Source organism: Spinacia oleracea, chromosome 5 (assembly GCF_020520425.1).
Source record: "Spinacia oleracea cultivar Varoflay chromosome 5, BTI_SOV_V1, whole genome shotgun sequence".
Taxonomy (NCBI): Eukaryota; Viridiplantae; Streptophyta; class Magnoliopsida; order Caryophyllales; family Amaranthaceae; genus Spinacia; species Spinacia oleracea.
The window spans coordinates 36,246,491-36,265,885 of NC_079491.1; the positions used below are offsets into that span (position 1 = coordinate 36,246,491).

Consider the following 19,395-nt stretch of genomic DNA (forward strand, 5'->3'; position numbering starts at 1 on the left):
AATTCCATTAAAACTTAAAATTCATATTTTAAATAATTAAAAATCATTATTTCAATGCAATTACATAATCTTAAAATTAAATTATTAATTAATTCAAATATATAATCTGAAAATTCATAGCTTAATCATAAAAATCATAAATTTAATTTAAGAAACATAAATTAAATTATTAAAACGTAATTAAAAACAATAATTTAGCTTAGGGTTCCAGAAACAACCAAAAGTGAGGGAGAGAGACGTTGGCCGGAGGGGAAAAGCGGCGGCGAGGGCTACGGTGGTCGCCGGTTATGCGACAGTGGTGGTCGCGGAGGTGGTGGCTGTGCGGATGAGCAAAGTCAGCCACGAAAGTAAGAGAGAAAAGAAAAAAAACGAAGGGGAAAGGAAATAGAGAGGAGAGAACTACCGTGCAAGGTGGCGGTGGTCGAGGTTATGCAGCGGCTGCGCTAGGATGCTCGGCGAGGAGTGGTGGTTGCTGCTCAAATCAGAAGTGAACAAAGGGGAGGGGGAGCAAACGGTAAGGGACGACGCAAAGGGAGAAAAGAAGGAAGGAAAGAAAGAAAAAGAGAACGAAGAAGAAGAGGGTCGAAGGAAAGTTACCGGCGGGAGGAGGTCCGGCGGTGGTGGCGGCTGGCAGAAGCAAGAACGACGTGAATGGATGAAGGAAAGGGTTTCTGTTCTTTTACGTGAACTTGAGGAGGGGTTTTGGGTTTTTCTTTTACGTGGACTAGAAGTAGAGAAGGGATGAGTTTTGGGTTTGTTATTTTGGGCTTCACCCAATTGGGCTAGAATTAGGATTTAGTTTGTTTGAATCCAAAACGGTTAGAATTGTTTTCCAAATTCGATCGAACGTGTTTTCGTAATTCAATTCTTTTCAACATAAAAATTCTAAAATTATTTTTGATTTCATAAACCGTTAAAATACTTAAAATGCAATCAAATAAAATAAATAAACGTTAATTATATATTTATTACTAAAATTCGTAAATTCTATTTAAAATATAAATAACTATACGTTAAAATTCATTAATAAAATTTATAAATTTACGGGGGATTACATAAGTCGTGTGGGTATCGCAAAGGGATTATTTGTTATTTCTTCAATGAAATTTTTATGTGCAAGGTGGTTTAGTAGCAACCATCTAGATTTACTTGCATCGAATAGTGGGGTGAGAAGGCCCGAAAGTGGCGCCAACTCTTCCCCTAGGTGGCGCCTAAGTGTGTGTTCTTGTTGTGAGTAGGTTCGTTGTAGAACCAGTACCTTAGTAATGTCGTGTCCAACCAATATTAAAGCTAGCCTTTTTATTTATTCAGGAGAAGGGATATGGCTAGCCAAGAGATTTCCGAAGTGGTTAGACAACTAGCTGAGGTAGTTCGTGACCTAGCTCAAACCAGAGCAAACCCAATGCATGACCCGGCTGGGGAAATGTTTAAGAAAATAGCTCAAAGCAAGCCTCCACTCTATAGCGGAGAGATTGAACCAAGTGTGTTGGAGAACTGGTTGAGAGAGTTTGATAAACTCATAGTAGCTGTGAAATGCCCCGAAAACCTTAGGGTGAATAGTGTTGTGTACTACCTGAGAGGTGAAGCTGATCTGTGGTGGCAACGATGTGAAAATACCCTTAGAGCCACACCTAACTTTGGATGGGAAGCATTCAAAACTGCACTAAGGAACAAGTTTTACCCACCCTACCTGAAGAAGCAAAAGGCGCAAGAGTTCATTTAACTCAAAATGGGAGGTCTGTCTGTGACGGAATACTATTCTAAGTTTATAGAGCTGTCTAGGTTTGCACCTGAAGTGGTGGCAACGGAAGAGCTCAGGGCTCAAAGATTTGAGAATGGTTTGACCATGGACTTACAACTGTTGTTGTTTGGAGAGACCTTTACCTCATTAGACACCCTGTACGGAAAAGTTGCTCACCTATATGGGCTACAGCAAAGGAAGAATGGTAGTGCTGAAAAGAGAAAGGATGGTGGAAGCTCGAATCAAGGAAATAACCATCAGAATCAGGGGAATTTTAAGAAGCACAAAGGAAATGGGAATTTCCAGTTTAGGGCTAACAATGGTGGTAATCGCAACAACCAAGGTGGTGGAAATCAGTCTGGAAGGAATGGAGTACGGACCTACGAATGTAGGCGCTGTAACATGATTCACCCTGGAAAGGATTGTGATGGGAACTTAGTGACTTGTAGATTCTGTCAGAAGTTAGGCCATAGGGAGTATGAATGCTATTCTAAGAATGGAAAGCCTAACCAAGGTAACCACCAAGGCAATAACCGGAATAATCAGAACCGGAATGGGGGAAATGGAGGTGGAAGTCAAAGGAACCACCAAGGTAGTAACAATGGCAATAGCAATGGCAATCACCAGAACTATGGAAAGCCTGGAGGGAACCAACAACAGAATGGGAATCGAAACAACAATGGGAACACCAATGGAGGTGGCTATAACAATTAAAGGAGTTGCCCAAGGAAAGTTGAATGTGATATCTAGGCAAGAAGAGGAGACTTCCTCTGACGTCATAGCGGGTACCTTTTCTATTAATTCCGTTTCAGTTAAAGTTCTATTTGATTCTGGTACGACTTATTCTTTTATATCAGTAGATGCTTTGGGGAAATTAGGGTTGAAAGAGCCTGAATCGATTGAAGTACCTATAGTCATACCTACTGGTAGTATAGTGAAGTGTACCAAAATCCATAGAGATGTGCCTATGACCATAGCCAAGACCGTATTCTTATCTAACCTAATCGAATTCGAGTTAGGAGAGCTAAATATAATTCTAGGAATGGATTGGTTGGCCAAGTTCAAAGCCAAAATAGATTGTGAGAAGCAGAAGGTTCACTTGAGGTCTAGCCTAGGCAAAGTAGTGTCATATCGTCGTTTTGGTAAGCCTAAGAACATAGGAATCATCACGGCAATGGAACTCGTGAAGCTAGTCAGTAAAGGGAACCCAACCTTCTTATGTAATGTGAGGAACCTAGAGCATGTGATCAAGGATCAGCCTGAGGATATTGCAGTAGTCAAGGAATTCCTTGATGTATTTCCAGAAGAGATTCCGGGGATGCCTCCCAATCGACCTATTGACTTTACCATAGATTTAGTGCCTGGAACCGCCCCTATTTCAAAAGCACCTTATAGAATGGCTCCAGCAGAAATGAATGAGTTAAAAGGCCAACTAGAGGATCTATTGGCGAAAGGCTATATTAGGCCAAGTGCATCGCCTTGGGGATCACCAGTGTTGTTTGTGAAGAAAAAGGATGGAAGTATGAGGCTCTGTATAGACTACAGGGAGCTCAATAAGGTCACAATCAAGAACAAATATCCATTACCTAGGATAGAAGACCTATTTGACCAACTAAAAGGAGTAGGAATCTTTTCAAAGATCGATTTGCGTTTGGGTTATCATCAATTGAGGATCACTGACCACGACATACCAAAGACCGCATTCAGAACTAGATACGGACATTATGAGTTCACTGTTATGCCTTTTGGGTTAACCAATGCCCCTACAATATTTATGGACTTAATGAACCGTGTATTCCATGCCTATTTGGACAAGTTCGTAGTGGTTTTCATAGATGACATCCTAGTGTATTCGAAGAGCGAAGAAGATCATGCGGAACACTTGAGATCGGTGTTGAGTACCTTGAGAGATAACCAGTTGTATGCCAAATTCTCAAAGTGTGAGTTTTGGTTGGAAAGAGTTGCATTTTTGGGACACTTTGTATCTAAAGAAGGAGTGGCAGTTGACCCTGCTAAGATTAAAGCTGTTAGTGAATGGCCTACTGTTAGGTTATGATACATATGACATTACATAGATCATGCGGAAACAACCATTAACCCAGGACAACATATTATTTACACATAATCATATAGCATAATTTAGATGCATACTCTTTGTTGCGTGCCCTCCCTAGCTGCGCCCGAACCGAACAAGAACAAGTCTTTAGGACTCCAAGTGTCGTCCCTCCGTAGATAGTCCACAGCACGTCCGGATCCGCCTTAAGATTGACCAACTAGAATCGCCCTTAAGGTACTAGAAAATTTCGGCACTTTTATGAGCAAGATGTGTGTTTTAGTTTTCTCTCAAAAACTCACTTTTTGAATACTTTGAAACTTGTTATAAATTGTGAGCCCTAGCCTCATATTTATAGGGGTATGGAAAGGGAATCGAAATCCTATTCAGATACAAATTAATTAAACCTAGAATCCTACAAGAACTCTAATTTAATTAATTTATCAAATAGAATTAGGAATTTAATCATTAACCGAACTCTGCATGTTTTAGGAAACGTGCACGAACACAAACACTTGCACACACACGCACGGCAGCCACGATGGACCCCCATGCGTGCGCGCGAGCAGCAGCCCACGCAGCGCCCGCGCGCGCTGCGCGCTGCGCGTGCTGTGCGCGCTGTGCAGCCTGCTGGGCCTGGCCTTGCGCTGGGCCTGGCGTGGCTGTTTGTGCGGCGCGCTTGGCTTGCTGGGCGATGGCCTGGCTTCATGCTGGGCCTCGTCCGGCAGGCCTCGTCCGATGCTTATTCGTACGATGCGCTTCCGATTAAATTTTCCGATTCCGGAATTCATTTCCGATACGAACAATATTTAATATTTCCGATTCCGGAATTAATTTCCGTTTCGAACAAATATTTAATATTTCCGTTTCCGGAATTATTTTCCGATTCCGGTAATATTTCCGATTCTGACAATATTTCCGTTTCCGGCAATATTTCCGATTCTGGCAATATTTCCATTTCCGATAATATTTTCCGATACGTACCATGTTTCCGTTTCCGGCAACATCTACGACTTGGATAATATTTATATTTCCGATACGATCCATATTTCCGTTTCCGGCAATATCATCGTTTCCGGAGTATTCATTTCTTGCCTGTGACGATCTTAGCTCCCATTGAAACCAAGATCCGTCGGTCCCGAATATTCATAGATGGAGTATTTAATGCCATTAAATACTTGATCCGTTTACGTACTATTTGTGTGACCCTACGGGTTCAGTCAAGAGTAAGCTGTGGATTAATATCATTAATTCCACTTGAACTGAAGCGGCCTCTAGCTAGGCATTCAGCTCACTTGATCTCACTGAATTATTAACTTGTTAATTAATACTGAACCGCATTTATTAGACTTAACATAGAATGCATACTTGGACCAAGGGCATTATTTCCTTCAGTCTCCCACTTGTCCTTAGGGACAAGTGTGCATTTCCTAATTCCTTTGTCGCTCGATGCTTGCTCTTGAACATAAGGTAAGAGTTGTCATCCTTATTATGTCCAGAGGTGTTCCTCGGTTTCAGAGTTCAACTGATCAAATAAACAGATAATCATAGCCTATGATTCATCCGAGCACGGCCATGCATTTCACAGTTTCTAGCTCTCCGAGTGGCCTTGTACAACTTTTAAGCATCTCATCCCGATTTATGGGAGGACAATCCCAATCTTGCGATCTTGAGATTAGACTTCGTTTGATAGGTGATTACCTGAGCGTTGCCTTTATAGCCTCCTTTTACGGTGCGACGGTTGGTCAACGTCAAAGCAACCAGTTCTCAAACAAGTAATCTCAAATCACTCAGGTATTGAGGATTTAGTGTCTAATAATTTAATGAAATTTACTCATGACAGATTTTCATCTCTTACAGTAAAGTTTCATAGGTCTTGTCCGATACTAGTCTTCCCAAAGTAAGTATCTATGCAAATGATTATGACATTGCCATGTCCACATAGTTCAAGAAACAGAACTACTAGTCATCTTGCATTCTAGTCGTCTAACGTTTTCTATGCGTCCGATTTTATAGAAAACTCCGACTAGGGACCATTTTCAACCTTTGACATTCAAGTTCACTTGATAGACATTTCTTAGTCACAGGACTGGTCCTGACAGTCTATCTTGAATATATCGTCAAATTGAAGGGACTCATCATTTAATACTAAACCAAGATTAAATGGAATATGAAAATTCATTTCATATATGATAAATGTTCAACCCCAATGTTTTACAACCATGGGCCTCAAACCCATCTTTAAAACAGTTCATGGAATTCAAAGCTATGCTTGATTTCCAGTGCTACAATGTGAGTGTTGCTTCTCACTTGTTGCATAGGTTTAGTTATCATGCTTTGCCAATCTTAATATCCTTTTCACCGAATGTTCTTCGAGATATGATGATAAGATCTTTTCGAGTTTGTTTATTATGTGATCTAGTCTTTCTTACTTCGATGGTGGTTTTACTCATTTTTCAATGAAGAACCATCAAGTTAGCAGACGTTTTTCTTGCTTCAAGAGTGGTTCTACGCATTTTTCAATGAAGAACCATCAAGCCAGCAGATAGGTGATCTACCCAAGTTCAGTGAAGAACTTTAAACAACCCTGTTTTATTGCTTCTTAGGCAATAATTACTTTTACTTCAACTGTATAGGTTGCTAGTGATGCTTTGTTTGGATTTACCTATCCAGACAGTTCATAGATATGTGGAAGATTCTCCAACTATATCTTAGAACATGGAAATTATTATTTTAATTTCCCACGCAACAACTCATGGTCTCCAATCCATGTTGCCATTTTCAAAACACAATGCTCTATAGCTCGTCCTTGTCAATGGTTAACTCCAAAGGGTCTTGCTTGATCCTTTGCCAGTGTTTATGCGTGCAGCATCAATATTTAGCATATCCTTATTTCCTTGAATCAAGAACTATTCCTATGTACCTTTTCAAGTACCATAAGTATTCTTGATCTCAATCTAGTTGATCTTTACTTAGATCAATAGAGATTGGTATATGTTCGTCATGCCTAAAGTCATACGATACGTTTTTGGCGATCCTCATATTATATCATACATGATAAATTCTTTTGCAGAATATTTCCCAATTGAATTCTATTCATGTAACTTTAGCTTATCTAGTTTCAGTAGATACTAAATTCAGCTAAATTCTTTGACATATAATATAGGTTAAGAATCTCATTTAGACTCTTTGATGTTTAACTTAGTAAATGCTTATACATAGTTCAAACATCCTTTACTTAGATTTATTCATATGGGTCGAATATCTCCAATGGAGTCTTTCGTGTTTGATTTAATAAATGCCATTACTTAATCCAAAACAATATCATAAGATCTTTGTAAATAGATCTTAATACCCAGTATGCACTAAGTTTCGCCTTGGTCCAACATTGATGAATAATTTCAAACCTAAGTTATTAGCATTTGAATGTTATTTCACAATAGAGAGATATGTGTGTGATACACATAGGACCAATTAAGTTTTATGTACTCCCACTAAACTTCTTATATATCTATAAGAATCATGTATATTTTATGAAACTAAAATACTTATTAGTTTCACTAAAATACAGTTCCAATTCCCAATTGCTTGCTTAAATCTGTACTTAGATTTTATAAACTAGCTTTTCTTTTCAAGCATTTATTTGGATCCACAAATCCTATGACATACCATGTACATAGTTTTCTTCCAACATTTGATTGAGGAATATGTTTTGTCATCCAATTGCCATATGTACCAATATGCAATCATTGCTTGATTTATAGACTTGAGCATTACGATTATGCATGAGGTTTCAACACAATCCATGTCATGAATTTGCTTGTAACCTTTAGCAACTAATCTAGCTTTGCGTGTGAACACAATTTCATGTTTGATGGTTTTTATCCTTAAAACAAACTTGCAACCAATAGATGTGAAACTATTCTTGCAAATCAACAAAATTTTAATTTTGTCATCAAAACATTGAGTATGTTTTATGGCCTCTAACCATTTAAACATATAGTCTATATATGGCCTCTAACCATTTTAGGGAATCTATATTTCGTCATAGCTTTCTTACAAGTCACAAACTCATTAATCTATATGATAATAGTTTGACTGCAAGTTGTAGGTTTCTTCACTATTTAATAGAAGAATCTCATTGTTTCATTGACCTGATCTCTATGTTTCTTCACTATCTAATAGAAGAATCTCATAGTTTCAGTGACTTGAATTCTATGCCTACTTGGGTATAGAACATCAAACAATAGAATATCAATAGCCACTTGAAAGTCCTTTGAATATTCTGTTCTCCTTGAAGCACTTGTAAAGTCTTCTAAGAGATGTCTATTCTTTAAAGCCACTTCTAAAGTCTTTAAAGAATACGTTCGGGTTTTCTGAAGCACTTCGAAAAGCCTCCGGAATGTCCGTTTATGTTTGTTGTTCGCCTCGAAGACTTTCGAGGTCTATTTTCTCCCACTTGTCATTTTGGAAACGAATCTACAAAAGGACATCATTTCGAGCAAACAAACATTATGTTCTCAAAAATTCGTGGTAGAAACAATACCCTTGTGTCTCATTTGAATAAATCACAATGAAACATATATCTATACTTGGGCTTTAGTTTGTCGAATGACAAACACTAAGCTCCCACTGAGTTTAGGAACTCTCTAGATATATTTTATGAAAAGTTATACTGAAATTACTTTTCAATAGCTTTGACGAATTTGGTTTAGTTTGGTGGTAGTTGAGCATTTTGTTTTAGAAATTATAGGAAAAGTCTTTATGATCCATCATTGATTGAATCAAGTACTAATCGACTTCGATCATTCCAACTTAGATATGCCATATCTTATGGAGCTAGATTGTGAAATTACAACACACAATCATTGATGATCATATTTGGTCTCAAGTAATCATCAACATGATCTAACCTAGATCTTTATGATTTCTTGCCAAGTGGATTTTATACTTCTGAATCTTTGAACTAGCCAAACAGATTCAACTTATATCACATTTGAGTAAATAAACCTATATTCACTCAAATCCATGTGAAATAATAAAGTCATAAAACCTTTCTTTAGCTTTGAACTCTATTGTCTAGGCGTTCTAACAATAGTTCATATCTTTTGTTACTTTCAACAAGTAAGACTAGTTGTCTTGAATGATCTAGAAATCAATCAACTTTCAAAATTCCATCAAAATAGAATTTTTTGAATGTTAACTTATTGATATGGTCTAAGCAACAATGCCAAAGATTCGTGGAACTCAAATCAAGGGGTTGATTTGAACCTAGTAAAGTTCTTTAAAGAGTTGTTTGTTTTAATCAAGCATATTGACTCATTCTGTAATTGACCATTTCATTCAAATAAACAAACAATCAAGCATTGTTTTTGTTCTTCTGAATGTGAGTCTTTCTGTGTTTGAAGCAGAAATTTAGGTATGCTGATTATGGAACAAAATAGCCATTAAGTTCCAGCCTTTGAAAGGACTTAAAACAAACTAGATGACCCTACAACTAATGTAGCATTGCCATGCTTCATTTCCCACTTGTAGGTCATTAGTGTATCCTAGCTTCCATTGTTTGAGTTATTATCGAAGTAAGAACCTCAAGCGGTATATGATACCAAGGAAGTTTGATTGCTAGGTCACCTCTCTTTAAACATAAACTTATAGGTAGAAACGGAATCGTAAATTCCTTTCATGTGTTCCTTTGTCTTCCTATTTCTTGTACCCTTTCTTATAGTCTTAAGAATTGAATTCTTTAGTGTTGACTTTTATACTTGTTAGACATGTCCAATGTCACCCCAACAAGGTTCTTAACATTTAATTTATGTTGAATATTAAGTTTCAACTAGATGATCTTACCAGAAGCTTCTAAAGTTCTCTAAGCATTGATCTATTCGAATGTCTAGGGACTAGACTCATTCGAGAATTAAATGGACAAAGATATTAGGTTGTTAACCATTGGTAAAGCTGAGCGTTTAAGCTCAATGCTTTATGATCTCAAAACTACAGTGTATTTTGAATTCACAAGCACCAATTGGTTTGCCATTCGAATTTGATATTCGAAAACAACCATAAAAGTCGATATAAGAAACGTACATTTTAAATTGCTCACTTTCTCTCTTTTCCGTGAATCGTTCTTGGATTCACTACCAATCGAGGAAATTTACTGTTACCTTTCTAAAAGGATTTATTGCAGTGCAAGATATTTAATTATAAACAATAATTAAAACATACATTGAAGCATGCAAAGTCTAAACATTTATCATGAATAATAACTTGAAATTAAAGCAACCATGCAATTCAAACAAGTTATTAGCATTTTATTCGAATTATGTGTTCCGGCAGGTGTGAATAAAATGATTCCAAGACCCTAAAATCATTGAAGAACTAAGCACAGTTTGTCGATTTAATCCTAAAACATTTTAGGTAAGCAAAAGCCTTTTGCTAATAGTCTAGAAACTACTCTTGGTTGATAGGTACGTCTAAGAACTTATTAGGTAAACCTATCGAATTTTCCACGACATAAAAGGACTCCTTACTTATATCGTTGAGTTTCACCAAAACTAACATGTACTCACAATTATTTGTGTACCTTGCCCCTTTAGGACCAATAAGTAACACCTCGCTGAGCGAAAACTATTACTAGATTGATGTAAAGGATATCCAAGCAAGTGTATATTTTGGCATGGCACCTTTTAACTCAATTTTTTAAGTTTGGAACTTAAGGCTCTTACTATGTTGGTTAGATTTTAAGTGAACTAAAATCCTTAATCATGCAACATAATCAAGCTTTTGATCTCATGCATTTTAAGACATATTTAAAACAATAAATAACTTAAAACATGCATAAGATAAATGTGATCTAGTATGGCCCGACTTCATCTTGAAGCTTTGACTTCAAAGTCCGTCTTGAAAATCTCCGTGGGAGGCACCATTTTCTTCAAATAGGATAAGCTATAACTAATTACAACTATTTGATGGTACGCAGACCATATTTGAATTGAAAAATAACTTTGGTACTTTAGACCAATTACATTCAAATTAATGGTACGCAGACCATATTTTCTATCCTATTTGGGCCATACTAGTCACTTCATAACCTGCAAAACAGTACATATACAATATATACCATTCACCCATTCATTATCATGAATGGCCCACATAGCTGGTTAGTAAAACACATTATGCATCACGTAAACATTTGCAGCAATTAATCAAGGGCACCAATAATCTACCAATTATTCAGTCCTTATTAATTCTAATCAAGTTGTTTTAACCTTAAGGATTTGTAGACCTAATCAAGAGTTTATGACTAAAAAGCGCTCCCACTTAAACCAATAAATTCATATGCTTTACTAATTTTAAACATAAAAATGTATTTCTAGTCTAACCGGAAACATACAAATTTAATTAAAATTTAAAGCTCATATAAATTTATAATTGAATCCAAAAAGTTTAATTTAATTTCAGTCGTATTTAAATTAATTCATGATTTTAATTTTAGTAAAATAATTAGAATAAATAAAATTTATTATAATTACAATATTCAAAATTAAAATCCAAGAAAATAATTTAAATTATTAATTTTAAAATTAATTAAAATTACGTGAACTGGAATTTTCAAATTAAACATTCAAAACGATCTTTAATCGTAACGCAAACACCCTACGCGTTGCACGCCCATGGGCCGCACGCACACAGCCATTGCTGGCCATGTGCGCGCAGCCCATGCGCTCGTCGCATAGCTGCTGCATCCCCATCGCAAGCCTCCGCACGCATTGGTGCTCGCTGCGCGCGCCAGCGCTCATCGCACGCGAGCTATCGCTCGCAGTGCGCGCGCGACATCGCTCGCTGGGCGCGCGACATCGCTCGCTGGGCGCGCGAGCCATCGCTCGCTGGGCGCGCGACATCGCTCGTTGGGCGGGCGACATCGCTCGCTGTGCGCGCGAGCAATGCTGGCTGTGCGCGCGAGCAATGCTGGGCGCAGCGCTCGTGGCACGCGAGCTTGCGCTCGCTGCGCGCTCGCTGCGCGCTCTTGTGCGAGGCAGCGCGCGTTGTGGCGCAGCTCGCTTGCTGCCCACACGCGACTGCCTTGGCTCGCCCTTCGCCCATGCCCATTCGTCCATTGCTCGTGGCACACGACACAAGGCAGGGCTGCTGCCTTGTGCTCGTGCACTACGCCCTTGCTCATTGCATTCGTGCCGCACGGGCGACGAGCTCCCTTGCTCGCCGTCGCATGCCCGCATTATACAACACCCCTTAAGGGTAACACGAAGCGTCCATTGCTTCGTGCGTGCAAGTTTTATGAACGAATCGCATAAAAATTTAAAATTTATATTTAAAATTAATGACAAATTAATAAATAATATTAATTTCATAATTTTAGGGCGAAAAATCGAAAATTCATTATCCAATTGATTTCCGATTGTTATGGATTCAAGTCTAGGTCATAAAAATTTAAAATTTATCATAAATTTACAATTTTTATGGTGGTTTTTAATCATAGGTTTCTAATTAAATTACAATTAATTATGAAAATCAAATTAATTCTAAATTATTCTAATTTTCAACAAATTAATCATAATTACAAATTAGATTGCATAATTAACAAGACTAGGCATTCAAACTTGTTAAACATATGCAGTAGGTCAATCAAAAATTCAAGATTTATCAACAAGAATCGCAAATATTTAATTTAACATCTTAAATTTACGAAATTTTGCATTCGAAAAACTAAAACCTTCGAAAAGTCATAGTTAGGCTTCGAATTTGAGAATTCTGGGTTCGGCAGAAAAATATTATTTTTGTCAAAATTTTAGAATGCCTTTTACATGCGGAATTGACACAAAAATCACTCAATACGGATGAGTAACGAAGAAACTGCCGAAAAACTGCGTACGTATAATTAAATAAACGCAATTTGCAATTAATTAACAATTACGAAAATTAATCACCCCTTTTAATTCTTGCAAATTTGTAATATTTAACCATGTTTATGCAATTTAGATTATGAAAATAATAAGGGGCTCGTGATAACACTGTTAGGTTATGATACATATGACATTACATAGATCATGCGGAAACAACCATTAACCCAGGACAACATATTATTTACACATAATCATATAGCATAATTTAGATGCATACTCTTTGTTGCGTGCCCTCCCTAGCTGCGCCCGAACCGAACAAGAACAAGTCTTTAGGACTCCAAGTGTCGTCCCTCCGTAGATAGTCCACAGCACGTCCGGATCCGCCTTAAGATTGACCAACTAGAATCGCCCTTAAGGTACTAGAAAATTTCGGCACTTTTATGAGCAAGATGTGTGTTTTAGTTTTCTCTCAAAAACTCACTTTTTGAATACTTTGAAACTTGTTATAAATTGTGAGCCCTAGCCTCATATTTATAGGGGTATTGAAAGGGAATCGAAATCCTATTCAGATACAAATTAATTAAACCTAGAATCCTACAAGAACTCTAATTTAATTAATTTATCAAATAGAATTAGGAATTTAATCATTAACCGAACTCTGCATGTTTTAGGAAACGTGCACGAACACAAACACTTGCACACACACGCACGGCAGCCACGATGGGCCCCCATGCGTGCGCGCGAGCAGCAGCCCACGCAGCGCCCGCGCGCGCTGCGCGTGCTGTGCGCGCTGTGCAGCCTGCTGGGCCTGGCCTTGCGCTGGGCCTGGCGTGGCTGTTTGTGCGGCGCGCTTGGCTTGCTGGGCGATGGCCTGGCTTCGTGCTGGGCCTCGTCCGACAGGCCTCGTCCGATGCTTATTCGTACGATGCGCTTCCGATTAAATTTTCCGATTCCGGAATTCATTTCCGATACGAACAATATTTAATATTTCCGATTCCGGAATTAATTTCCGTTTCGAACAAATATTTAATATTTCCGTTTCCGGAATTATTTTCCGATTCCGGTAATATTTCCGATTCTGACAATATTTCCGTTTCCGGCAATATTTCCGATTCTGGCAATATTTCCATTTCCGATAATATTTTCCGATACGTACCATGTTTCCGTTTCCGGCAACATCTACGACTTGGATAATATTTATATTTCCGATACGATCCATATTTCCGTTTCCGGCAATATCATCGTTTCCGGAGTATTCATTTCTTGCCTGTGACGATCTTAGCTCCCATTGAAACCAAGATCCGTCGGTCCCGAATATTCATAGATGGAGTATTTAATGCCATTAAATACTTGATCCGTTTACGTACTATTTGTGTGACCCTACGGGTTCAGTCAAGAGTAAGCTGTGGATTAATATCATTAATTCCACTTGAACTGAAGCGGCCTCTAGCTAGGCATTCAGCTCACTTGATCTCACTGAATTATTAACTTGTTAATTAATACTGAACCGCATTTATTAGACTTAACATAGAATGCATACTTGGACCAAGGGCATTATTTCCTTCACCTACACCCAAGAGTGTGACTGACATTTGTAGTTTTCTGGGATTAGCTGGCTACTATAGACGATTTGTGCAAGACTTCTCTAGGATAGCCAAGCCCATGACTACCTTGATGAAGAAGGAAACCAAGTTTGAATGGAGTGACCAGTGTGAGGAAGCATTCCAAGCCTTAAAGACGCAATTGACAACCGCGCCAGTGTTAACCTTACCAGATGAGAGTGGTGCATACGATGTGTATAGTGACGCCTCTAAGAATGGTTTAGGGTGTGTATTGATGCGAAACGGGAAGGTTATTGCGTATGCATCAAGGCAATTGAAGCCATATGAATCCAATTACCCTACCCATGATTTAGAGCTAGCAGCTATAGTATTTGCATTGAAGATATGGAGACACTATCTGTATGGTGTGAAGTGTAGGATATTTACGGACCACAAGAGTTTGAAGTACATCTTCACACAGAAGGATTTGAATATGCGCCAACGAAGGTGGTTGAAGTTAATTAAGGACTATGATTTGGATATCCAGTACCATGAGGGAAAAGCCAATGTAGTTGCGGATGCCTTGAGTAGGAAATCAAGTCATAGTGTCAATGCGTTAGTAGTTGCTAACGAGCTATGTAAGGACATGCAGCGTTTGAACCTTGAAATAGTAAGTGGTGAAAGCCTTGTGGTAATAATGAATGCCTTAACCATCCAACCGTCAATATTTGATAAGATTAGAGAGAATCAAGCTGGTGATGTAAAGTTGGAGCGAATCAAGGAAAAGATTTCGCAAGGTAAGGAGTTAGAATTCCGAATCCATGATGATGGAAGTTTGAGGTACAAAGGCAGGTGGTGCGTGCCTCAAAAGTGTGGAGGACTGAAAGAGAGATTGATGAAAGAAGGGAATAATACGCCATATTCTGTGCACCCAGGGGGTGACAAGTTGTATAAGGACTTGAAAAAGGTCTATTGGTGGCCAAGGATGAAGAACGAAGTGGCTGAATTTGTGGCTAGATGTTTGACTTGTCAGAAGGTTAAAATTGAGCATAGGAGACCTCAAGGGAAGGTCCAACCTTTAGAGATTCCAAGCTGGAAATGGGACTGTATTTCTATGGACTTTGTCACTTGTTTACCTAAGTCAAAGACTGGGAATGATACAATTTGGGTTGTGGTAGATAGGTTGACCAAGTCAGCAGTGTTTATACCAATGAAGGAAACCTGGAAAATGGAACAACTTGCTAAAGCCTACATTAAGAATGTGGTGAGGTTACATGGAGTTCCTAAGGATATCGTATCAGATAGAGATTCAAGGTTTCTTTCGAATTTCTGGAAAAGTGTGCAGAAGAGCTTTGGTACGACATTGAAAATGAGTACAGCCTTCCACCCAGCCATGGATGGCCAAACTGAAAGGACTATCCAAACCCTGGAGGACATGCTTCGGGCATGCGTTATTGATTTCCAAGGAAGTTGGGAAGATAGCCTAGATTTGATTGAGTTTTCCTATAACAATAGCTATCATGCTAGCATTGGAATGGCACCATTTGAGGCTTTGTATGGACGAAAGTGTAGAAGTCCACTTTGTTGGAACGATATTAGTGAAACCGTAGTGTTGGGACCTCAAATGATAGAGGGCACCATGAACCAAATCCGGACCATCCAATCAAAGATTCAAGCGGCGCAGGATCGCCAAAAGAGTTATGCAGACTTGAAACGTAGGGATGAAGAGTTCAACATAGGTGATAAAGTGTTGCTCAAAGTGTCACCAATGAAAGGTGTCATGAGATTTGGGAAGAAAGGGAAGTTAAGCCCTAAGTACATAGGCCCACATGAGATCTTAGAAAGAATCGGAAAGGTAGCTTATAGACTAGCCTTGCCTATGGACTTGCATAGAGTGCATAATGTGTTCCACATATCTCAGTTAAGGAAATATATCCCGGATAAATCGCATGTGTTGCAACCAGAGACCATAGAATTAGACCAAAGTCTAACCTTTGAGGAAAGACCTGTCAAAATCCTTGATAGCAAAGTGCGTAGTACGCGTACTAAAGATGTGAAAATTGTCAAAGTGTTGTGGTCTAATCAAGAATCTGAGGAAGCCACTTGGGAAGCGGAGGACGAAATGAGAAAGAAATATCCCGAGCTTTTCCCGAGGTTAGTTGAGTTACGGGGTCGTAACTCGTGTCTTTTAAGGGGGTAGAGTGCGGTAGAATTTCGCGCTTTTTACCTTGTTTTCCCCTATTTTATGCTTAAATTAGTGCTTTATATTGAATTTGCACTTATTATTGTCCTGTTTAATCATGTAAAGAGTACAACAACTTAAAACTTTTGTAAATGAACGTATTAAAAGTCTCAGAAAGTCTCAAGTTGAGTTGAAATTTTGGATTTCCGAACCCAAGTTTCGGGACGAAACTTCTTTTAAGGAGGGTATACTGTAATACCTCGTATCACTACTACAAAAGTTGGAATACGATACGCTGAATATAGAACGGTTAAGTTAGTTAAGCGTTTTGTAGAATAATAGAGTATGCATTTCTCTTATAACCGTTGTGTGAAAAAAGAATAGAGAACGGTTATCTTACCCAACTGTCTTATATCCGTTACCATAATTAAAAAAAATGAATAATCATATTAAAATACCTTTTTTTTAGGGAAGTTAAATTAAAATACTTGATATAACCTTTGTGTATTCTAGCTTTTTAAAAAAAAAATTATAAAAAGAGAAACTTAATTAATAATTTGTACTTTTTTTAAGGTAATTAATTGCTCCGTACTTGTATTGTTATAGCCGCATAGGGGGCTCCATACTTGCATATCCATCTTCAGATCTAAACCCCAAAAAGAATCATTCACATAAACTCTCAAAAGTAAACTCCAGCAAAAACTAAGCACAGCCGTTCCTACCGAACCTTTCACCGATCTCCTCCATTTACCACCAACTCCGGTGCACCGCCTTTATCCACCGCCTTCCAAACTCCGGTGAATGTCGTGTGTCCCGCAACTTTCGTTAATTTGAGGTTAGTATTCTCAATTTTGTTTTTCATAGTATTCATTCTACAAATAACCTAGGGATTACGAAATTTTTTGTTATCTATTTGTAATATATCTCTAAGGAATTCTAGCTTGTTTATTGACAAAAAAATAAAAAAAAGTAAGGAATTCTTGTTATATCACGTCGAATTAATTTACCAGAAGCATTGCCCGTTTGATGAATACATAGACGGAGCAAGAATTAAATCGAATTACACTACTACAGGTAGAATCACCGTCGAATGAATTCCATGAATTAATGTATTTAAATTGATTTTCTTTTAGACAGATCTAAACGCGGGGGTGAAAAAAGATACCGAATTCTTGATTTTTCGGACTCGTAGCGAGTTTTGTTGACATATGCGGTCAGTTTTCAATTTCTTCGACCTCATTTTTATCGGCGGAAAAGTTCCAAAATGTAGGTGAGTTTTTCTATTCTAGGTTTGAATTTTCGTTGGAATTTTTTGAATGTTATGAATGAACAAAATATTTATGTAATGATTGTTTTTGATTATTAGTAGATCTATTTGCATTTTTCTTTAAGTCTATTACTTTAAATTAATCGAGTCACCATGTAAAGTCACATGAATTGCTTTAGTAATAAAATACAAAGTAGAAGTATTGTGTGTTTAGATTTTCTTTCATTGGAGTAACTTTGAGTCTTTTCCTTATTTCAGATTTGTGGTCTGCAAATGTGTACTTTTTTAAAATGAATTGGGAGCTCAATTCATTGTGATTGATTATGAATCTTGCGACTTGTTTTGGATTTTTGCGATTGTTAATGATTTTAGATCTTGTTAAGTCTTTCCATTTCCTTTAGTTTTTCGATTAGATCTATGCGGGGGGTTATTAATCGTACATTCGTACATACTTCGTATTTGATTTTTCTAGTTATTAATTTTTTTTATTATATGTTGCACTGACATTTTTCCTTTTCTTTCCGGGTCTTTGATGTCATTGCAGGTCTGTCAAAATCCAAAGACAATGCCAAAGATGTCAAGCAAATTAATTTTTCTATTTTTCAATCGGAGTTCTTCATGATTTCACAACATTCTTATTATTGTGAATCCACTATCCATTATTTACCATTGTTCATATTTTGTATTCTACTACGAGCATTGTATAAGATAAAATTGTAAATATATTTCATGGGAGCAATAAAATAGTCATATTTGAATTTTGAATTTTTATTTTGGTATTGTATAATATCAATATTCCATAGTTACTTGAAAATATATTGTCTATCTTGAACTGCATTAATTTAGGGATGCGTGTGTTACTATTTTTGAATAATATTAAAAAAAGGGTAGAATATAGAACGGTTGTGTAAGGAAAATGCTTTCTATTTTAATATTAAACAGGAAGTATATAGTACGCCTATGTACGGAAGATGTTCTATATCTCAATATTTAATAGGAAGAATAGAGGACGGTTATGTACGAAAGACGCGCTTTATTATGAAGTATAGGAGACGGTTATGTACGTTAACCGTTCTATATTCCTTCTTCATTTTATGATTTTAGGAAAGGAATAGAGGACGCTTATCTCTTATTACTGTACTTTATGACTAGGTATATAAAACGCTTCTTTTATCCGTTTTATAAACTTTATAGCGCGTTGAGTTGGAGAACGCGTCTAACGCAATTTCGATGGTGCAGGCGTGTGCACCTAGATCTAGGTGCATCGGGATTAAAACGCAAACATTTTAAAACAAAACGCGTATTTTCATTAATTCTGCAGTTAAAAAGAACAAGTCTCACAATACAAAAGAACATCATGTGCTCTGTTCTTCCCTGTTTAGTTTTCGCGATTTTTTTTGTTGTTCGCTCCTTTTTGCGGGTATTTATATGTCTGGGCTTCATAATTTTGAATTCAAAAAGTGTGAATAGGAGAGAGAAAGCTTACATTTGTGCATAAATTTTTTTAGAGAGAGAAACTGATGGAAAATTCTCAAATATTCCATGATTTCTCTGTTTCAACATCAATTTCGAATGATTCTTCTTCTTGTCATCTGAATTCTTCAGCTGAAAATCAGAGTTACGAAGGTATTCTTTCAATTTGTAATAACGAGTTGCATTTTTCTTTGATTTTATGATTTCGATTTCATAATAATCGTACTTTTTATGTTTTTTGTGATTGTAATTAGTTTGATTAATTTAATTTTGAATCTCA

At 37.4% G+C, this 19,395-nt stretch overlaps 1 long non-coding RNA gene across 1 annotated transcript; it reads left to right on the forward strand.

The window, feature by feature from the left end:
* Positions 1-16,986: 16,986 nt before the first annotated feature.
* Positions 16,987-18,413, forward strand: LOC130460804 (uncharacterized). The gene is made up of 3 exons (XR_008920913.1): positions 16,987-17,210; positions 17,509-17,645; positions 18,187-18,413. It is a non-coding gene; the product is annotated as an uncharacterized lncRNA (long non-coding RNA).
* The last annotated feature ends 982 nt before the right edge of the window (positions 18,414-19,395 follow it).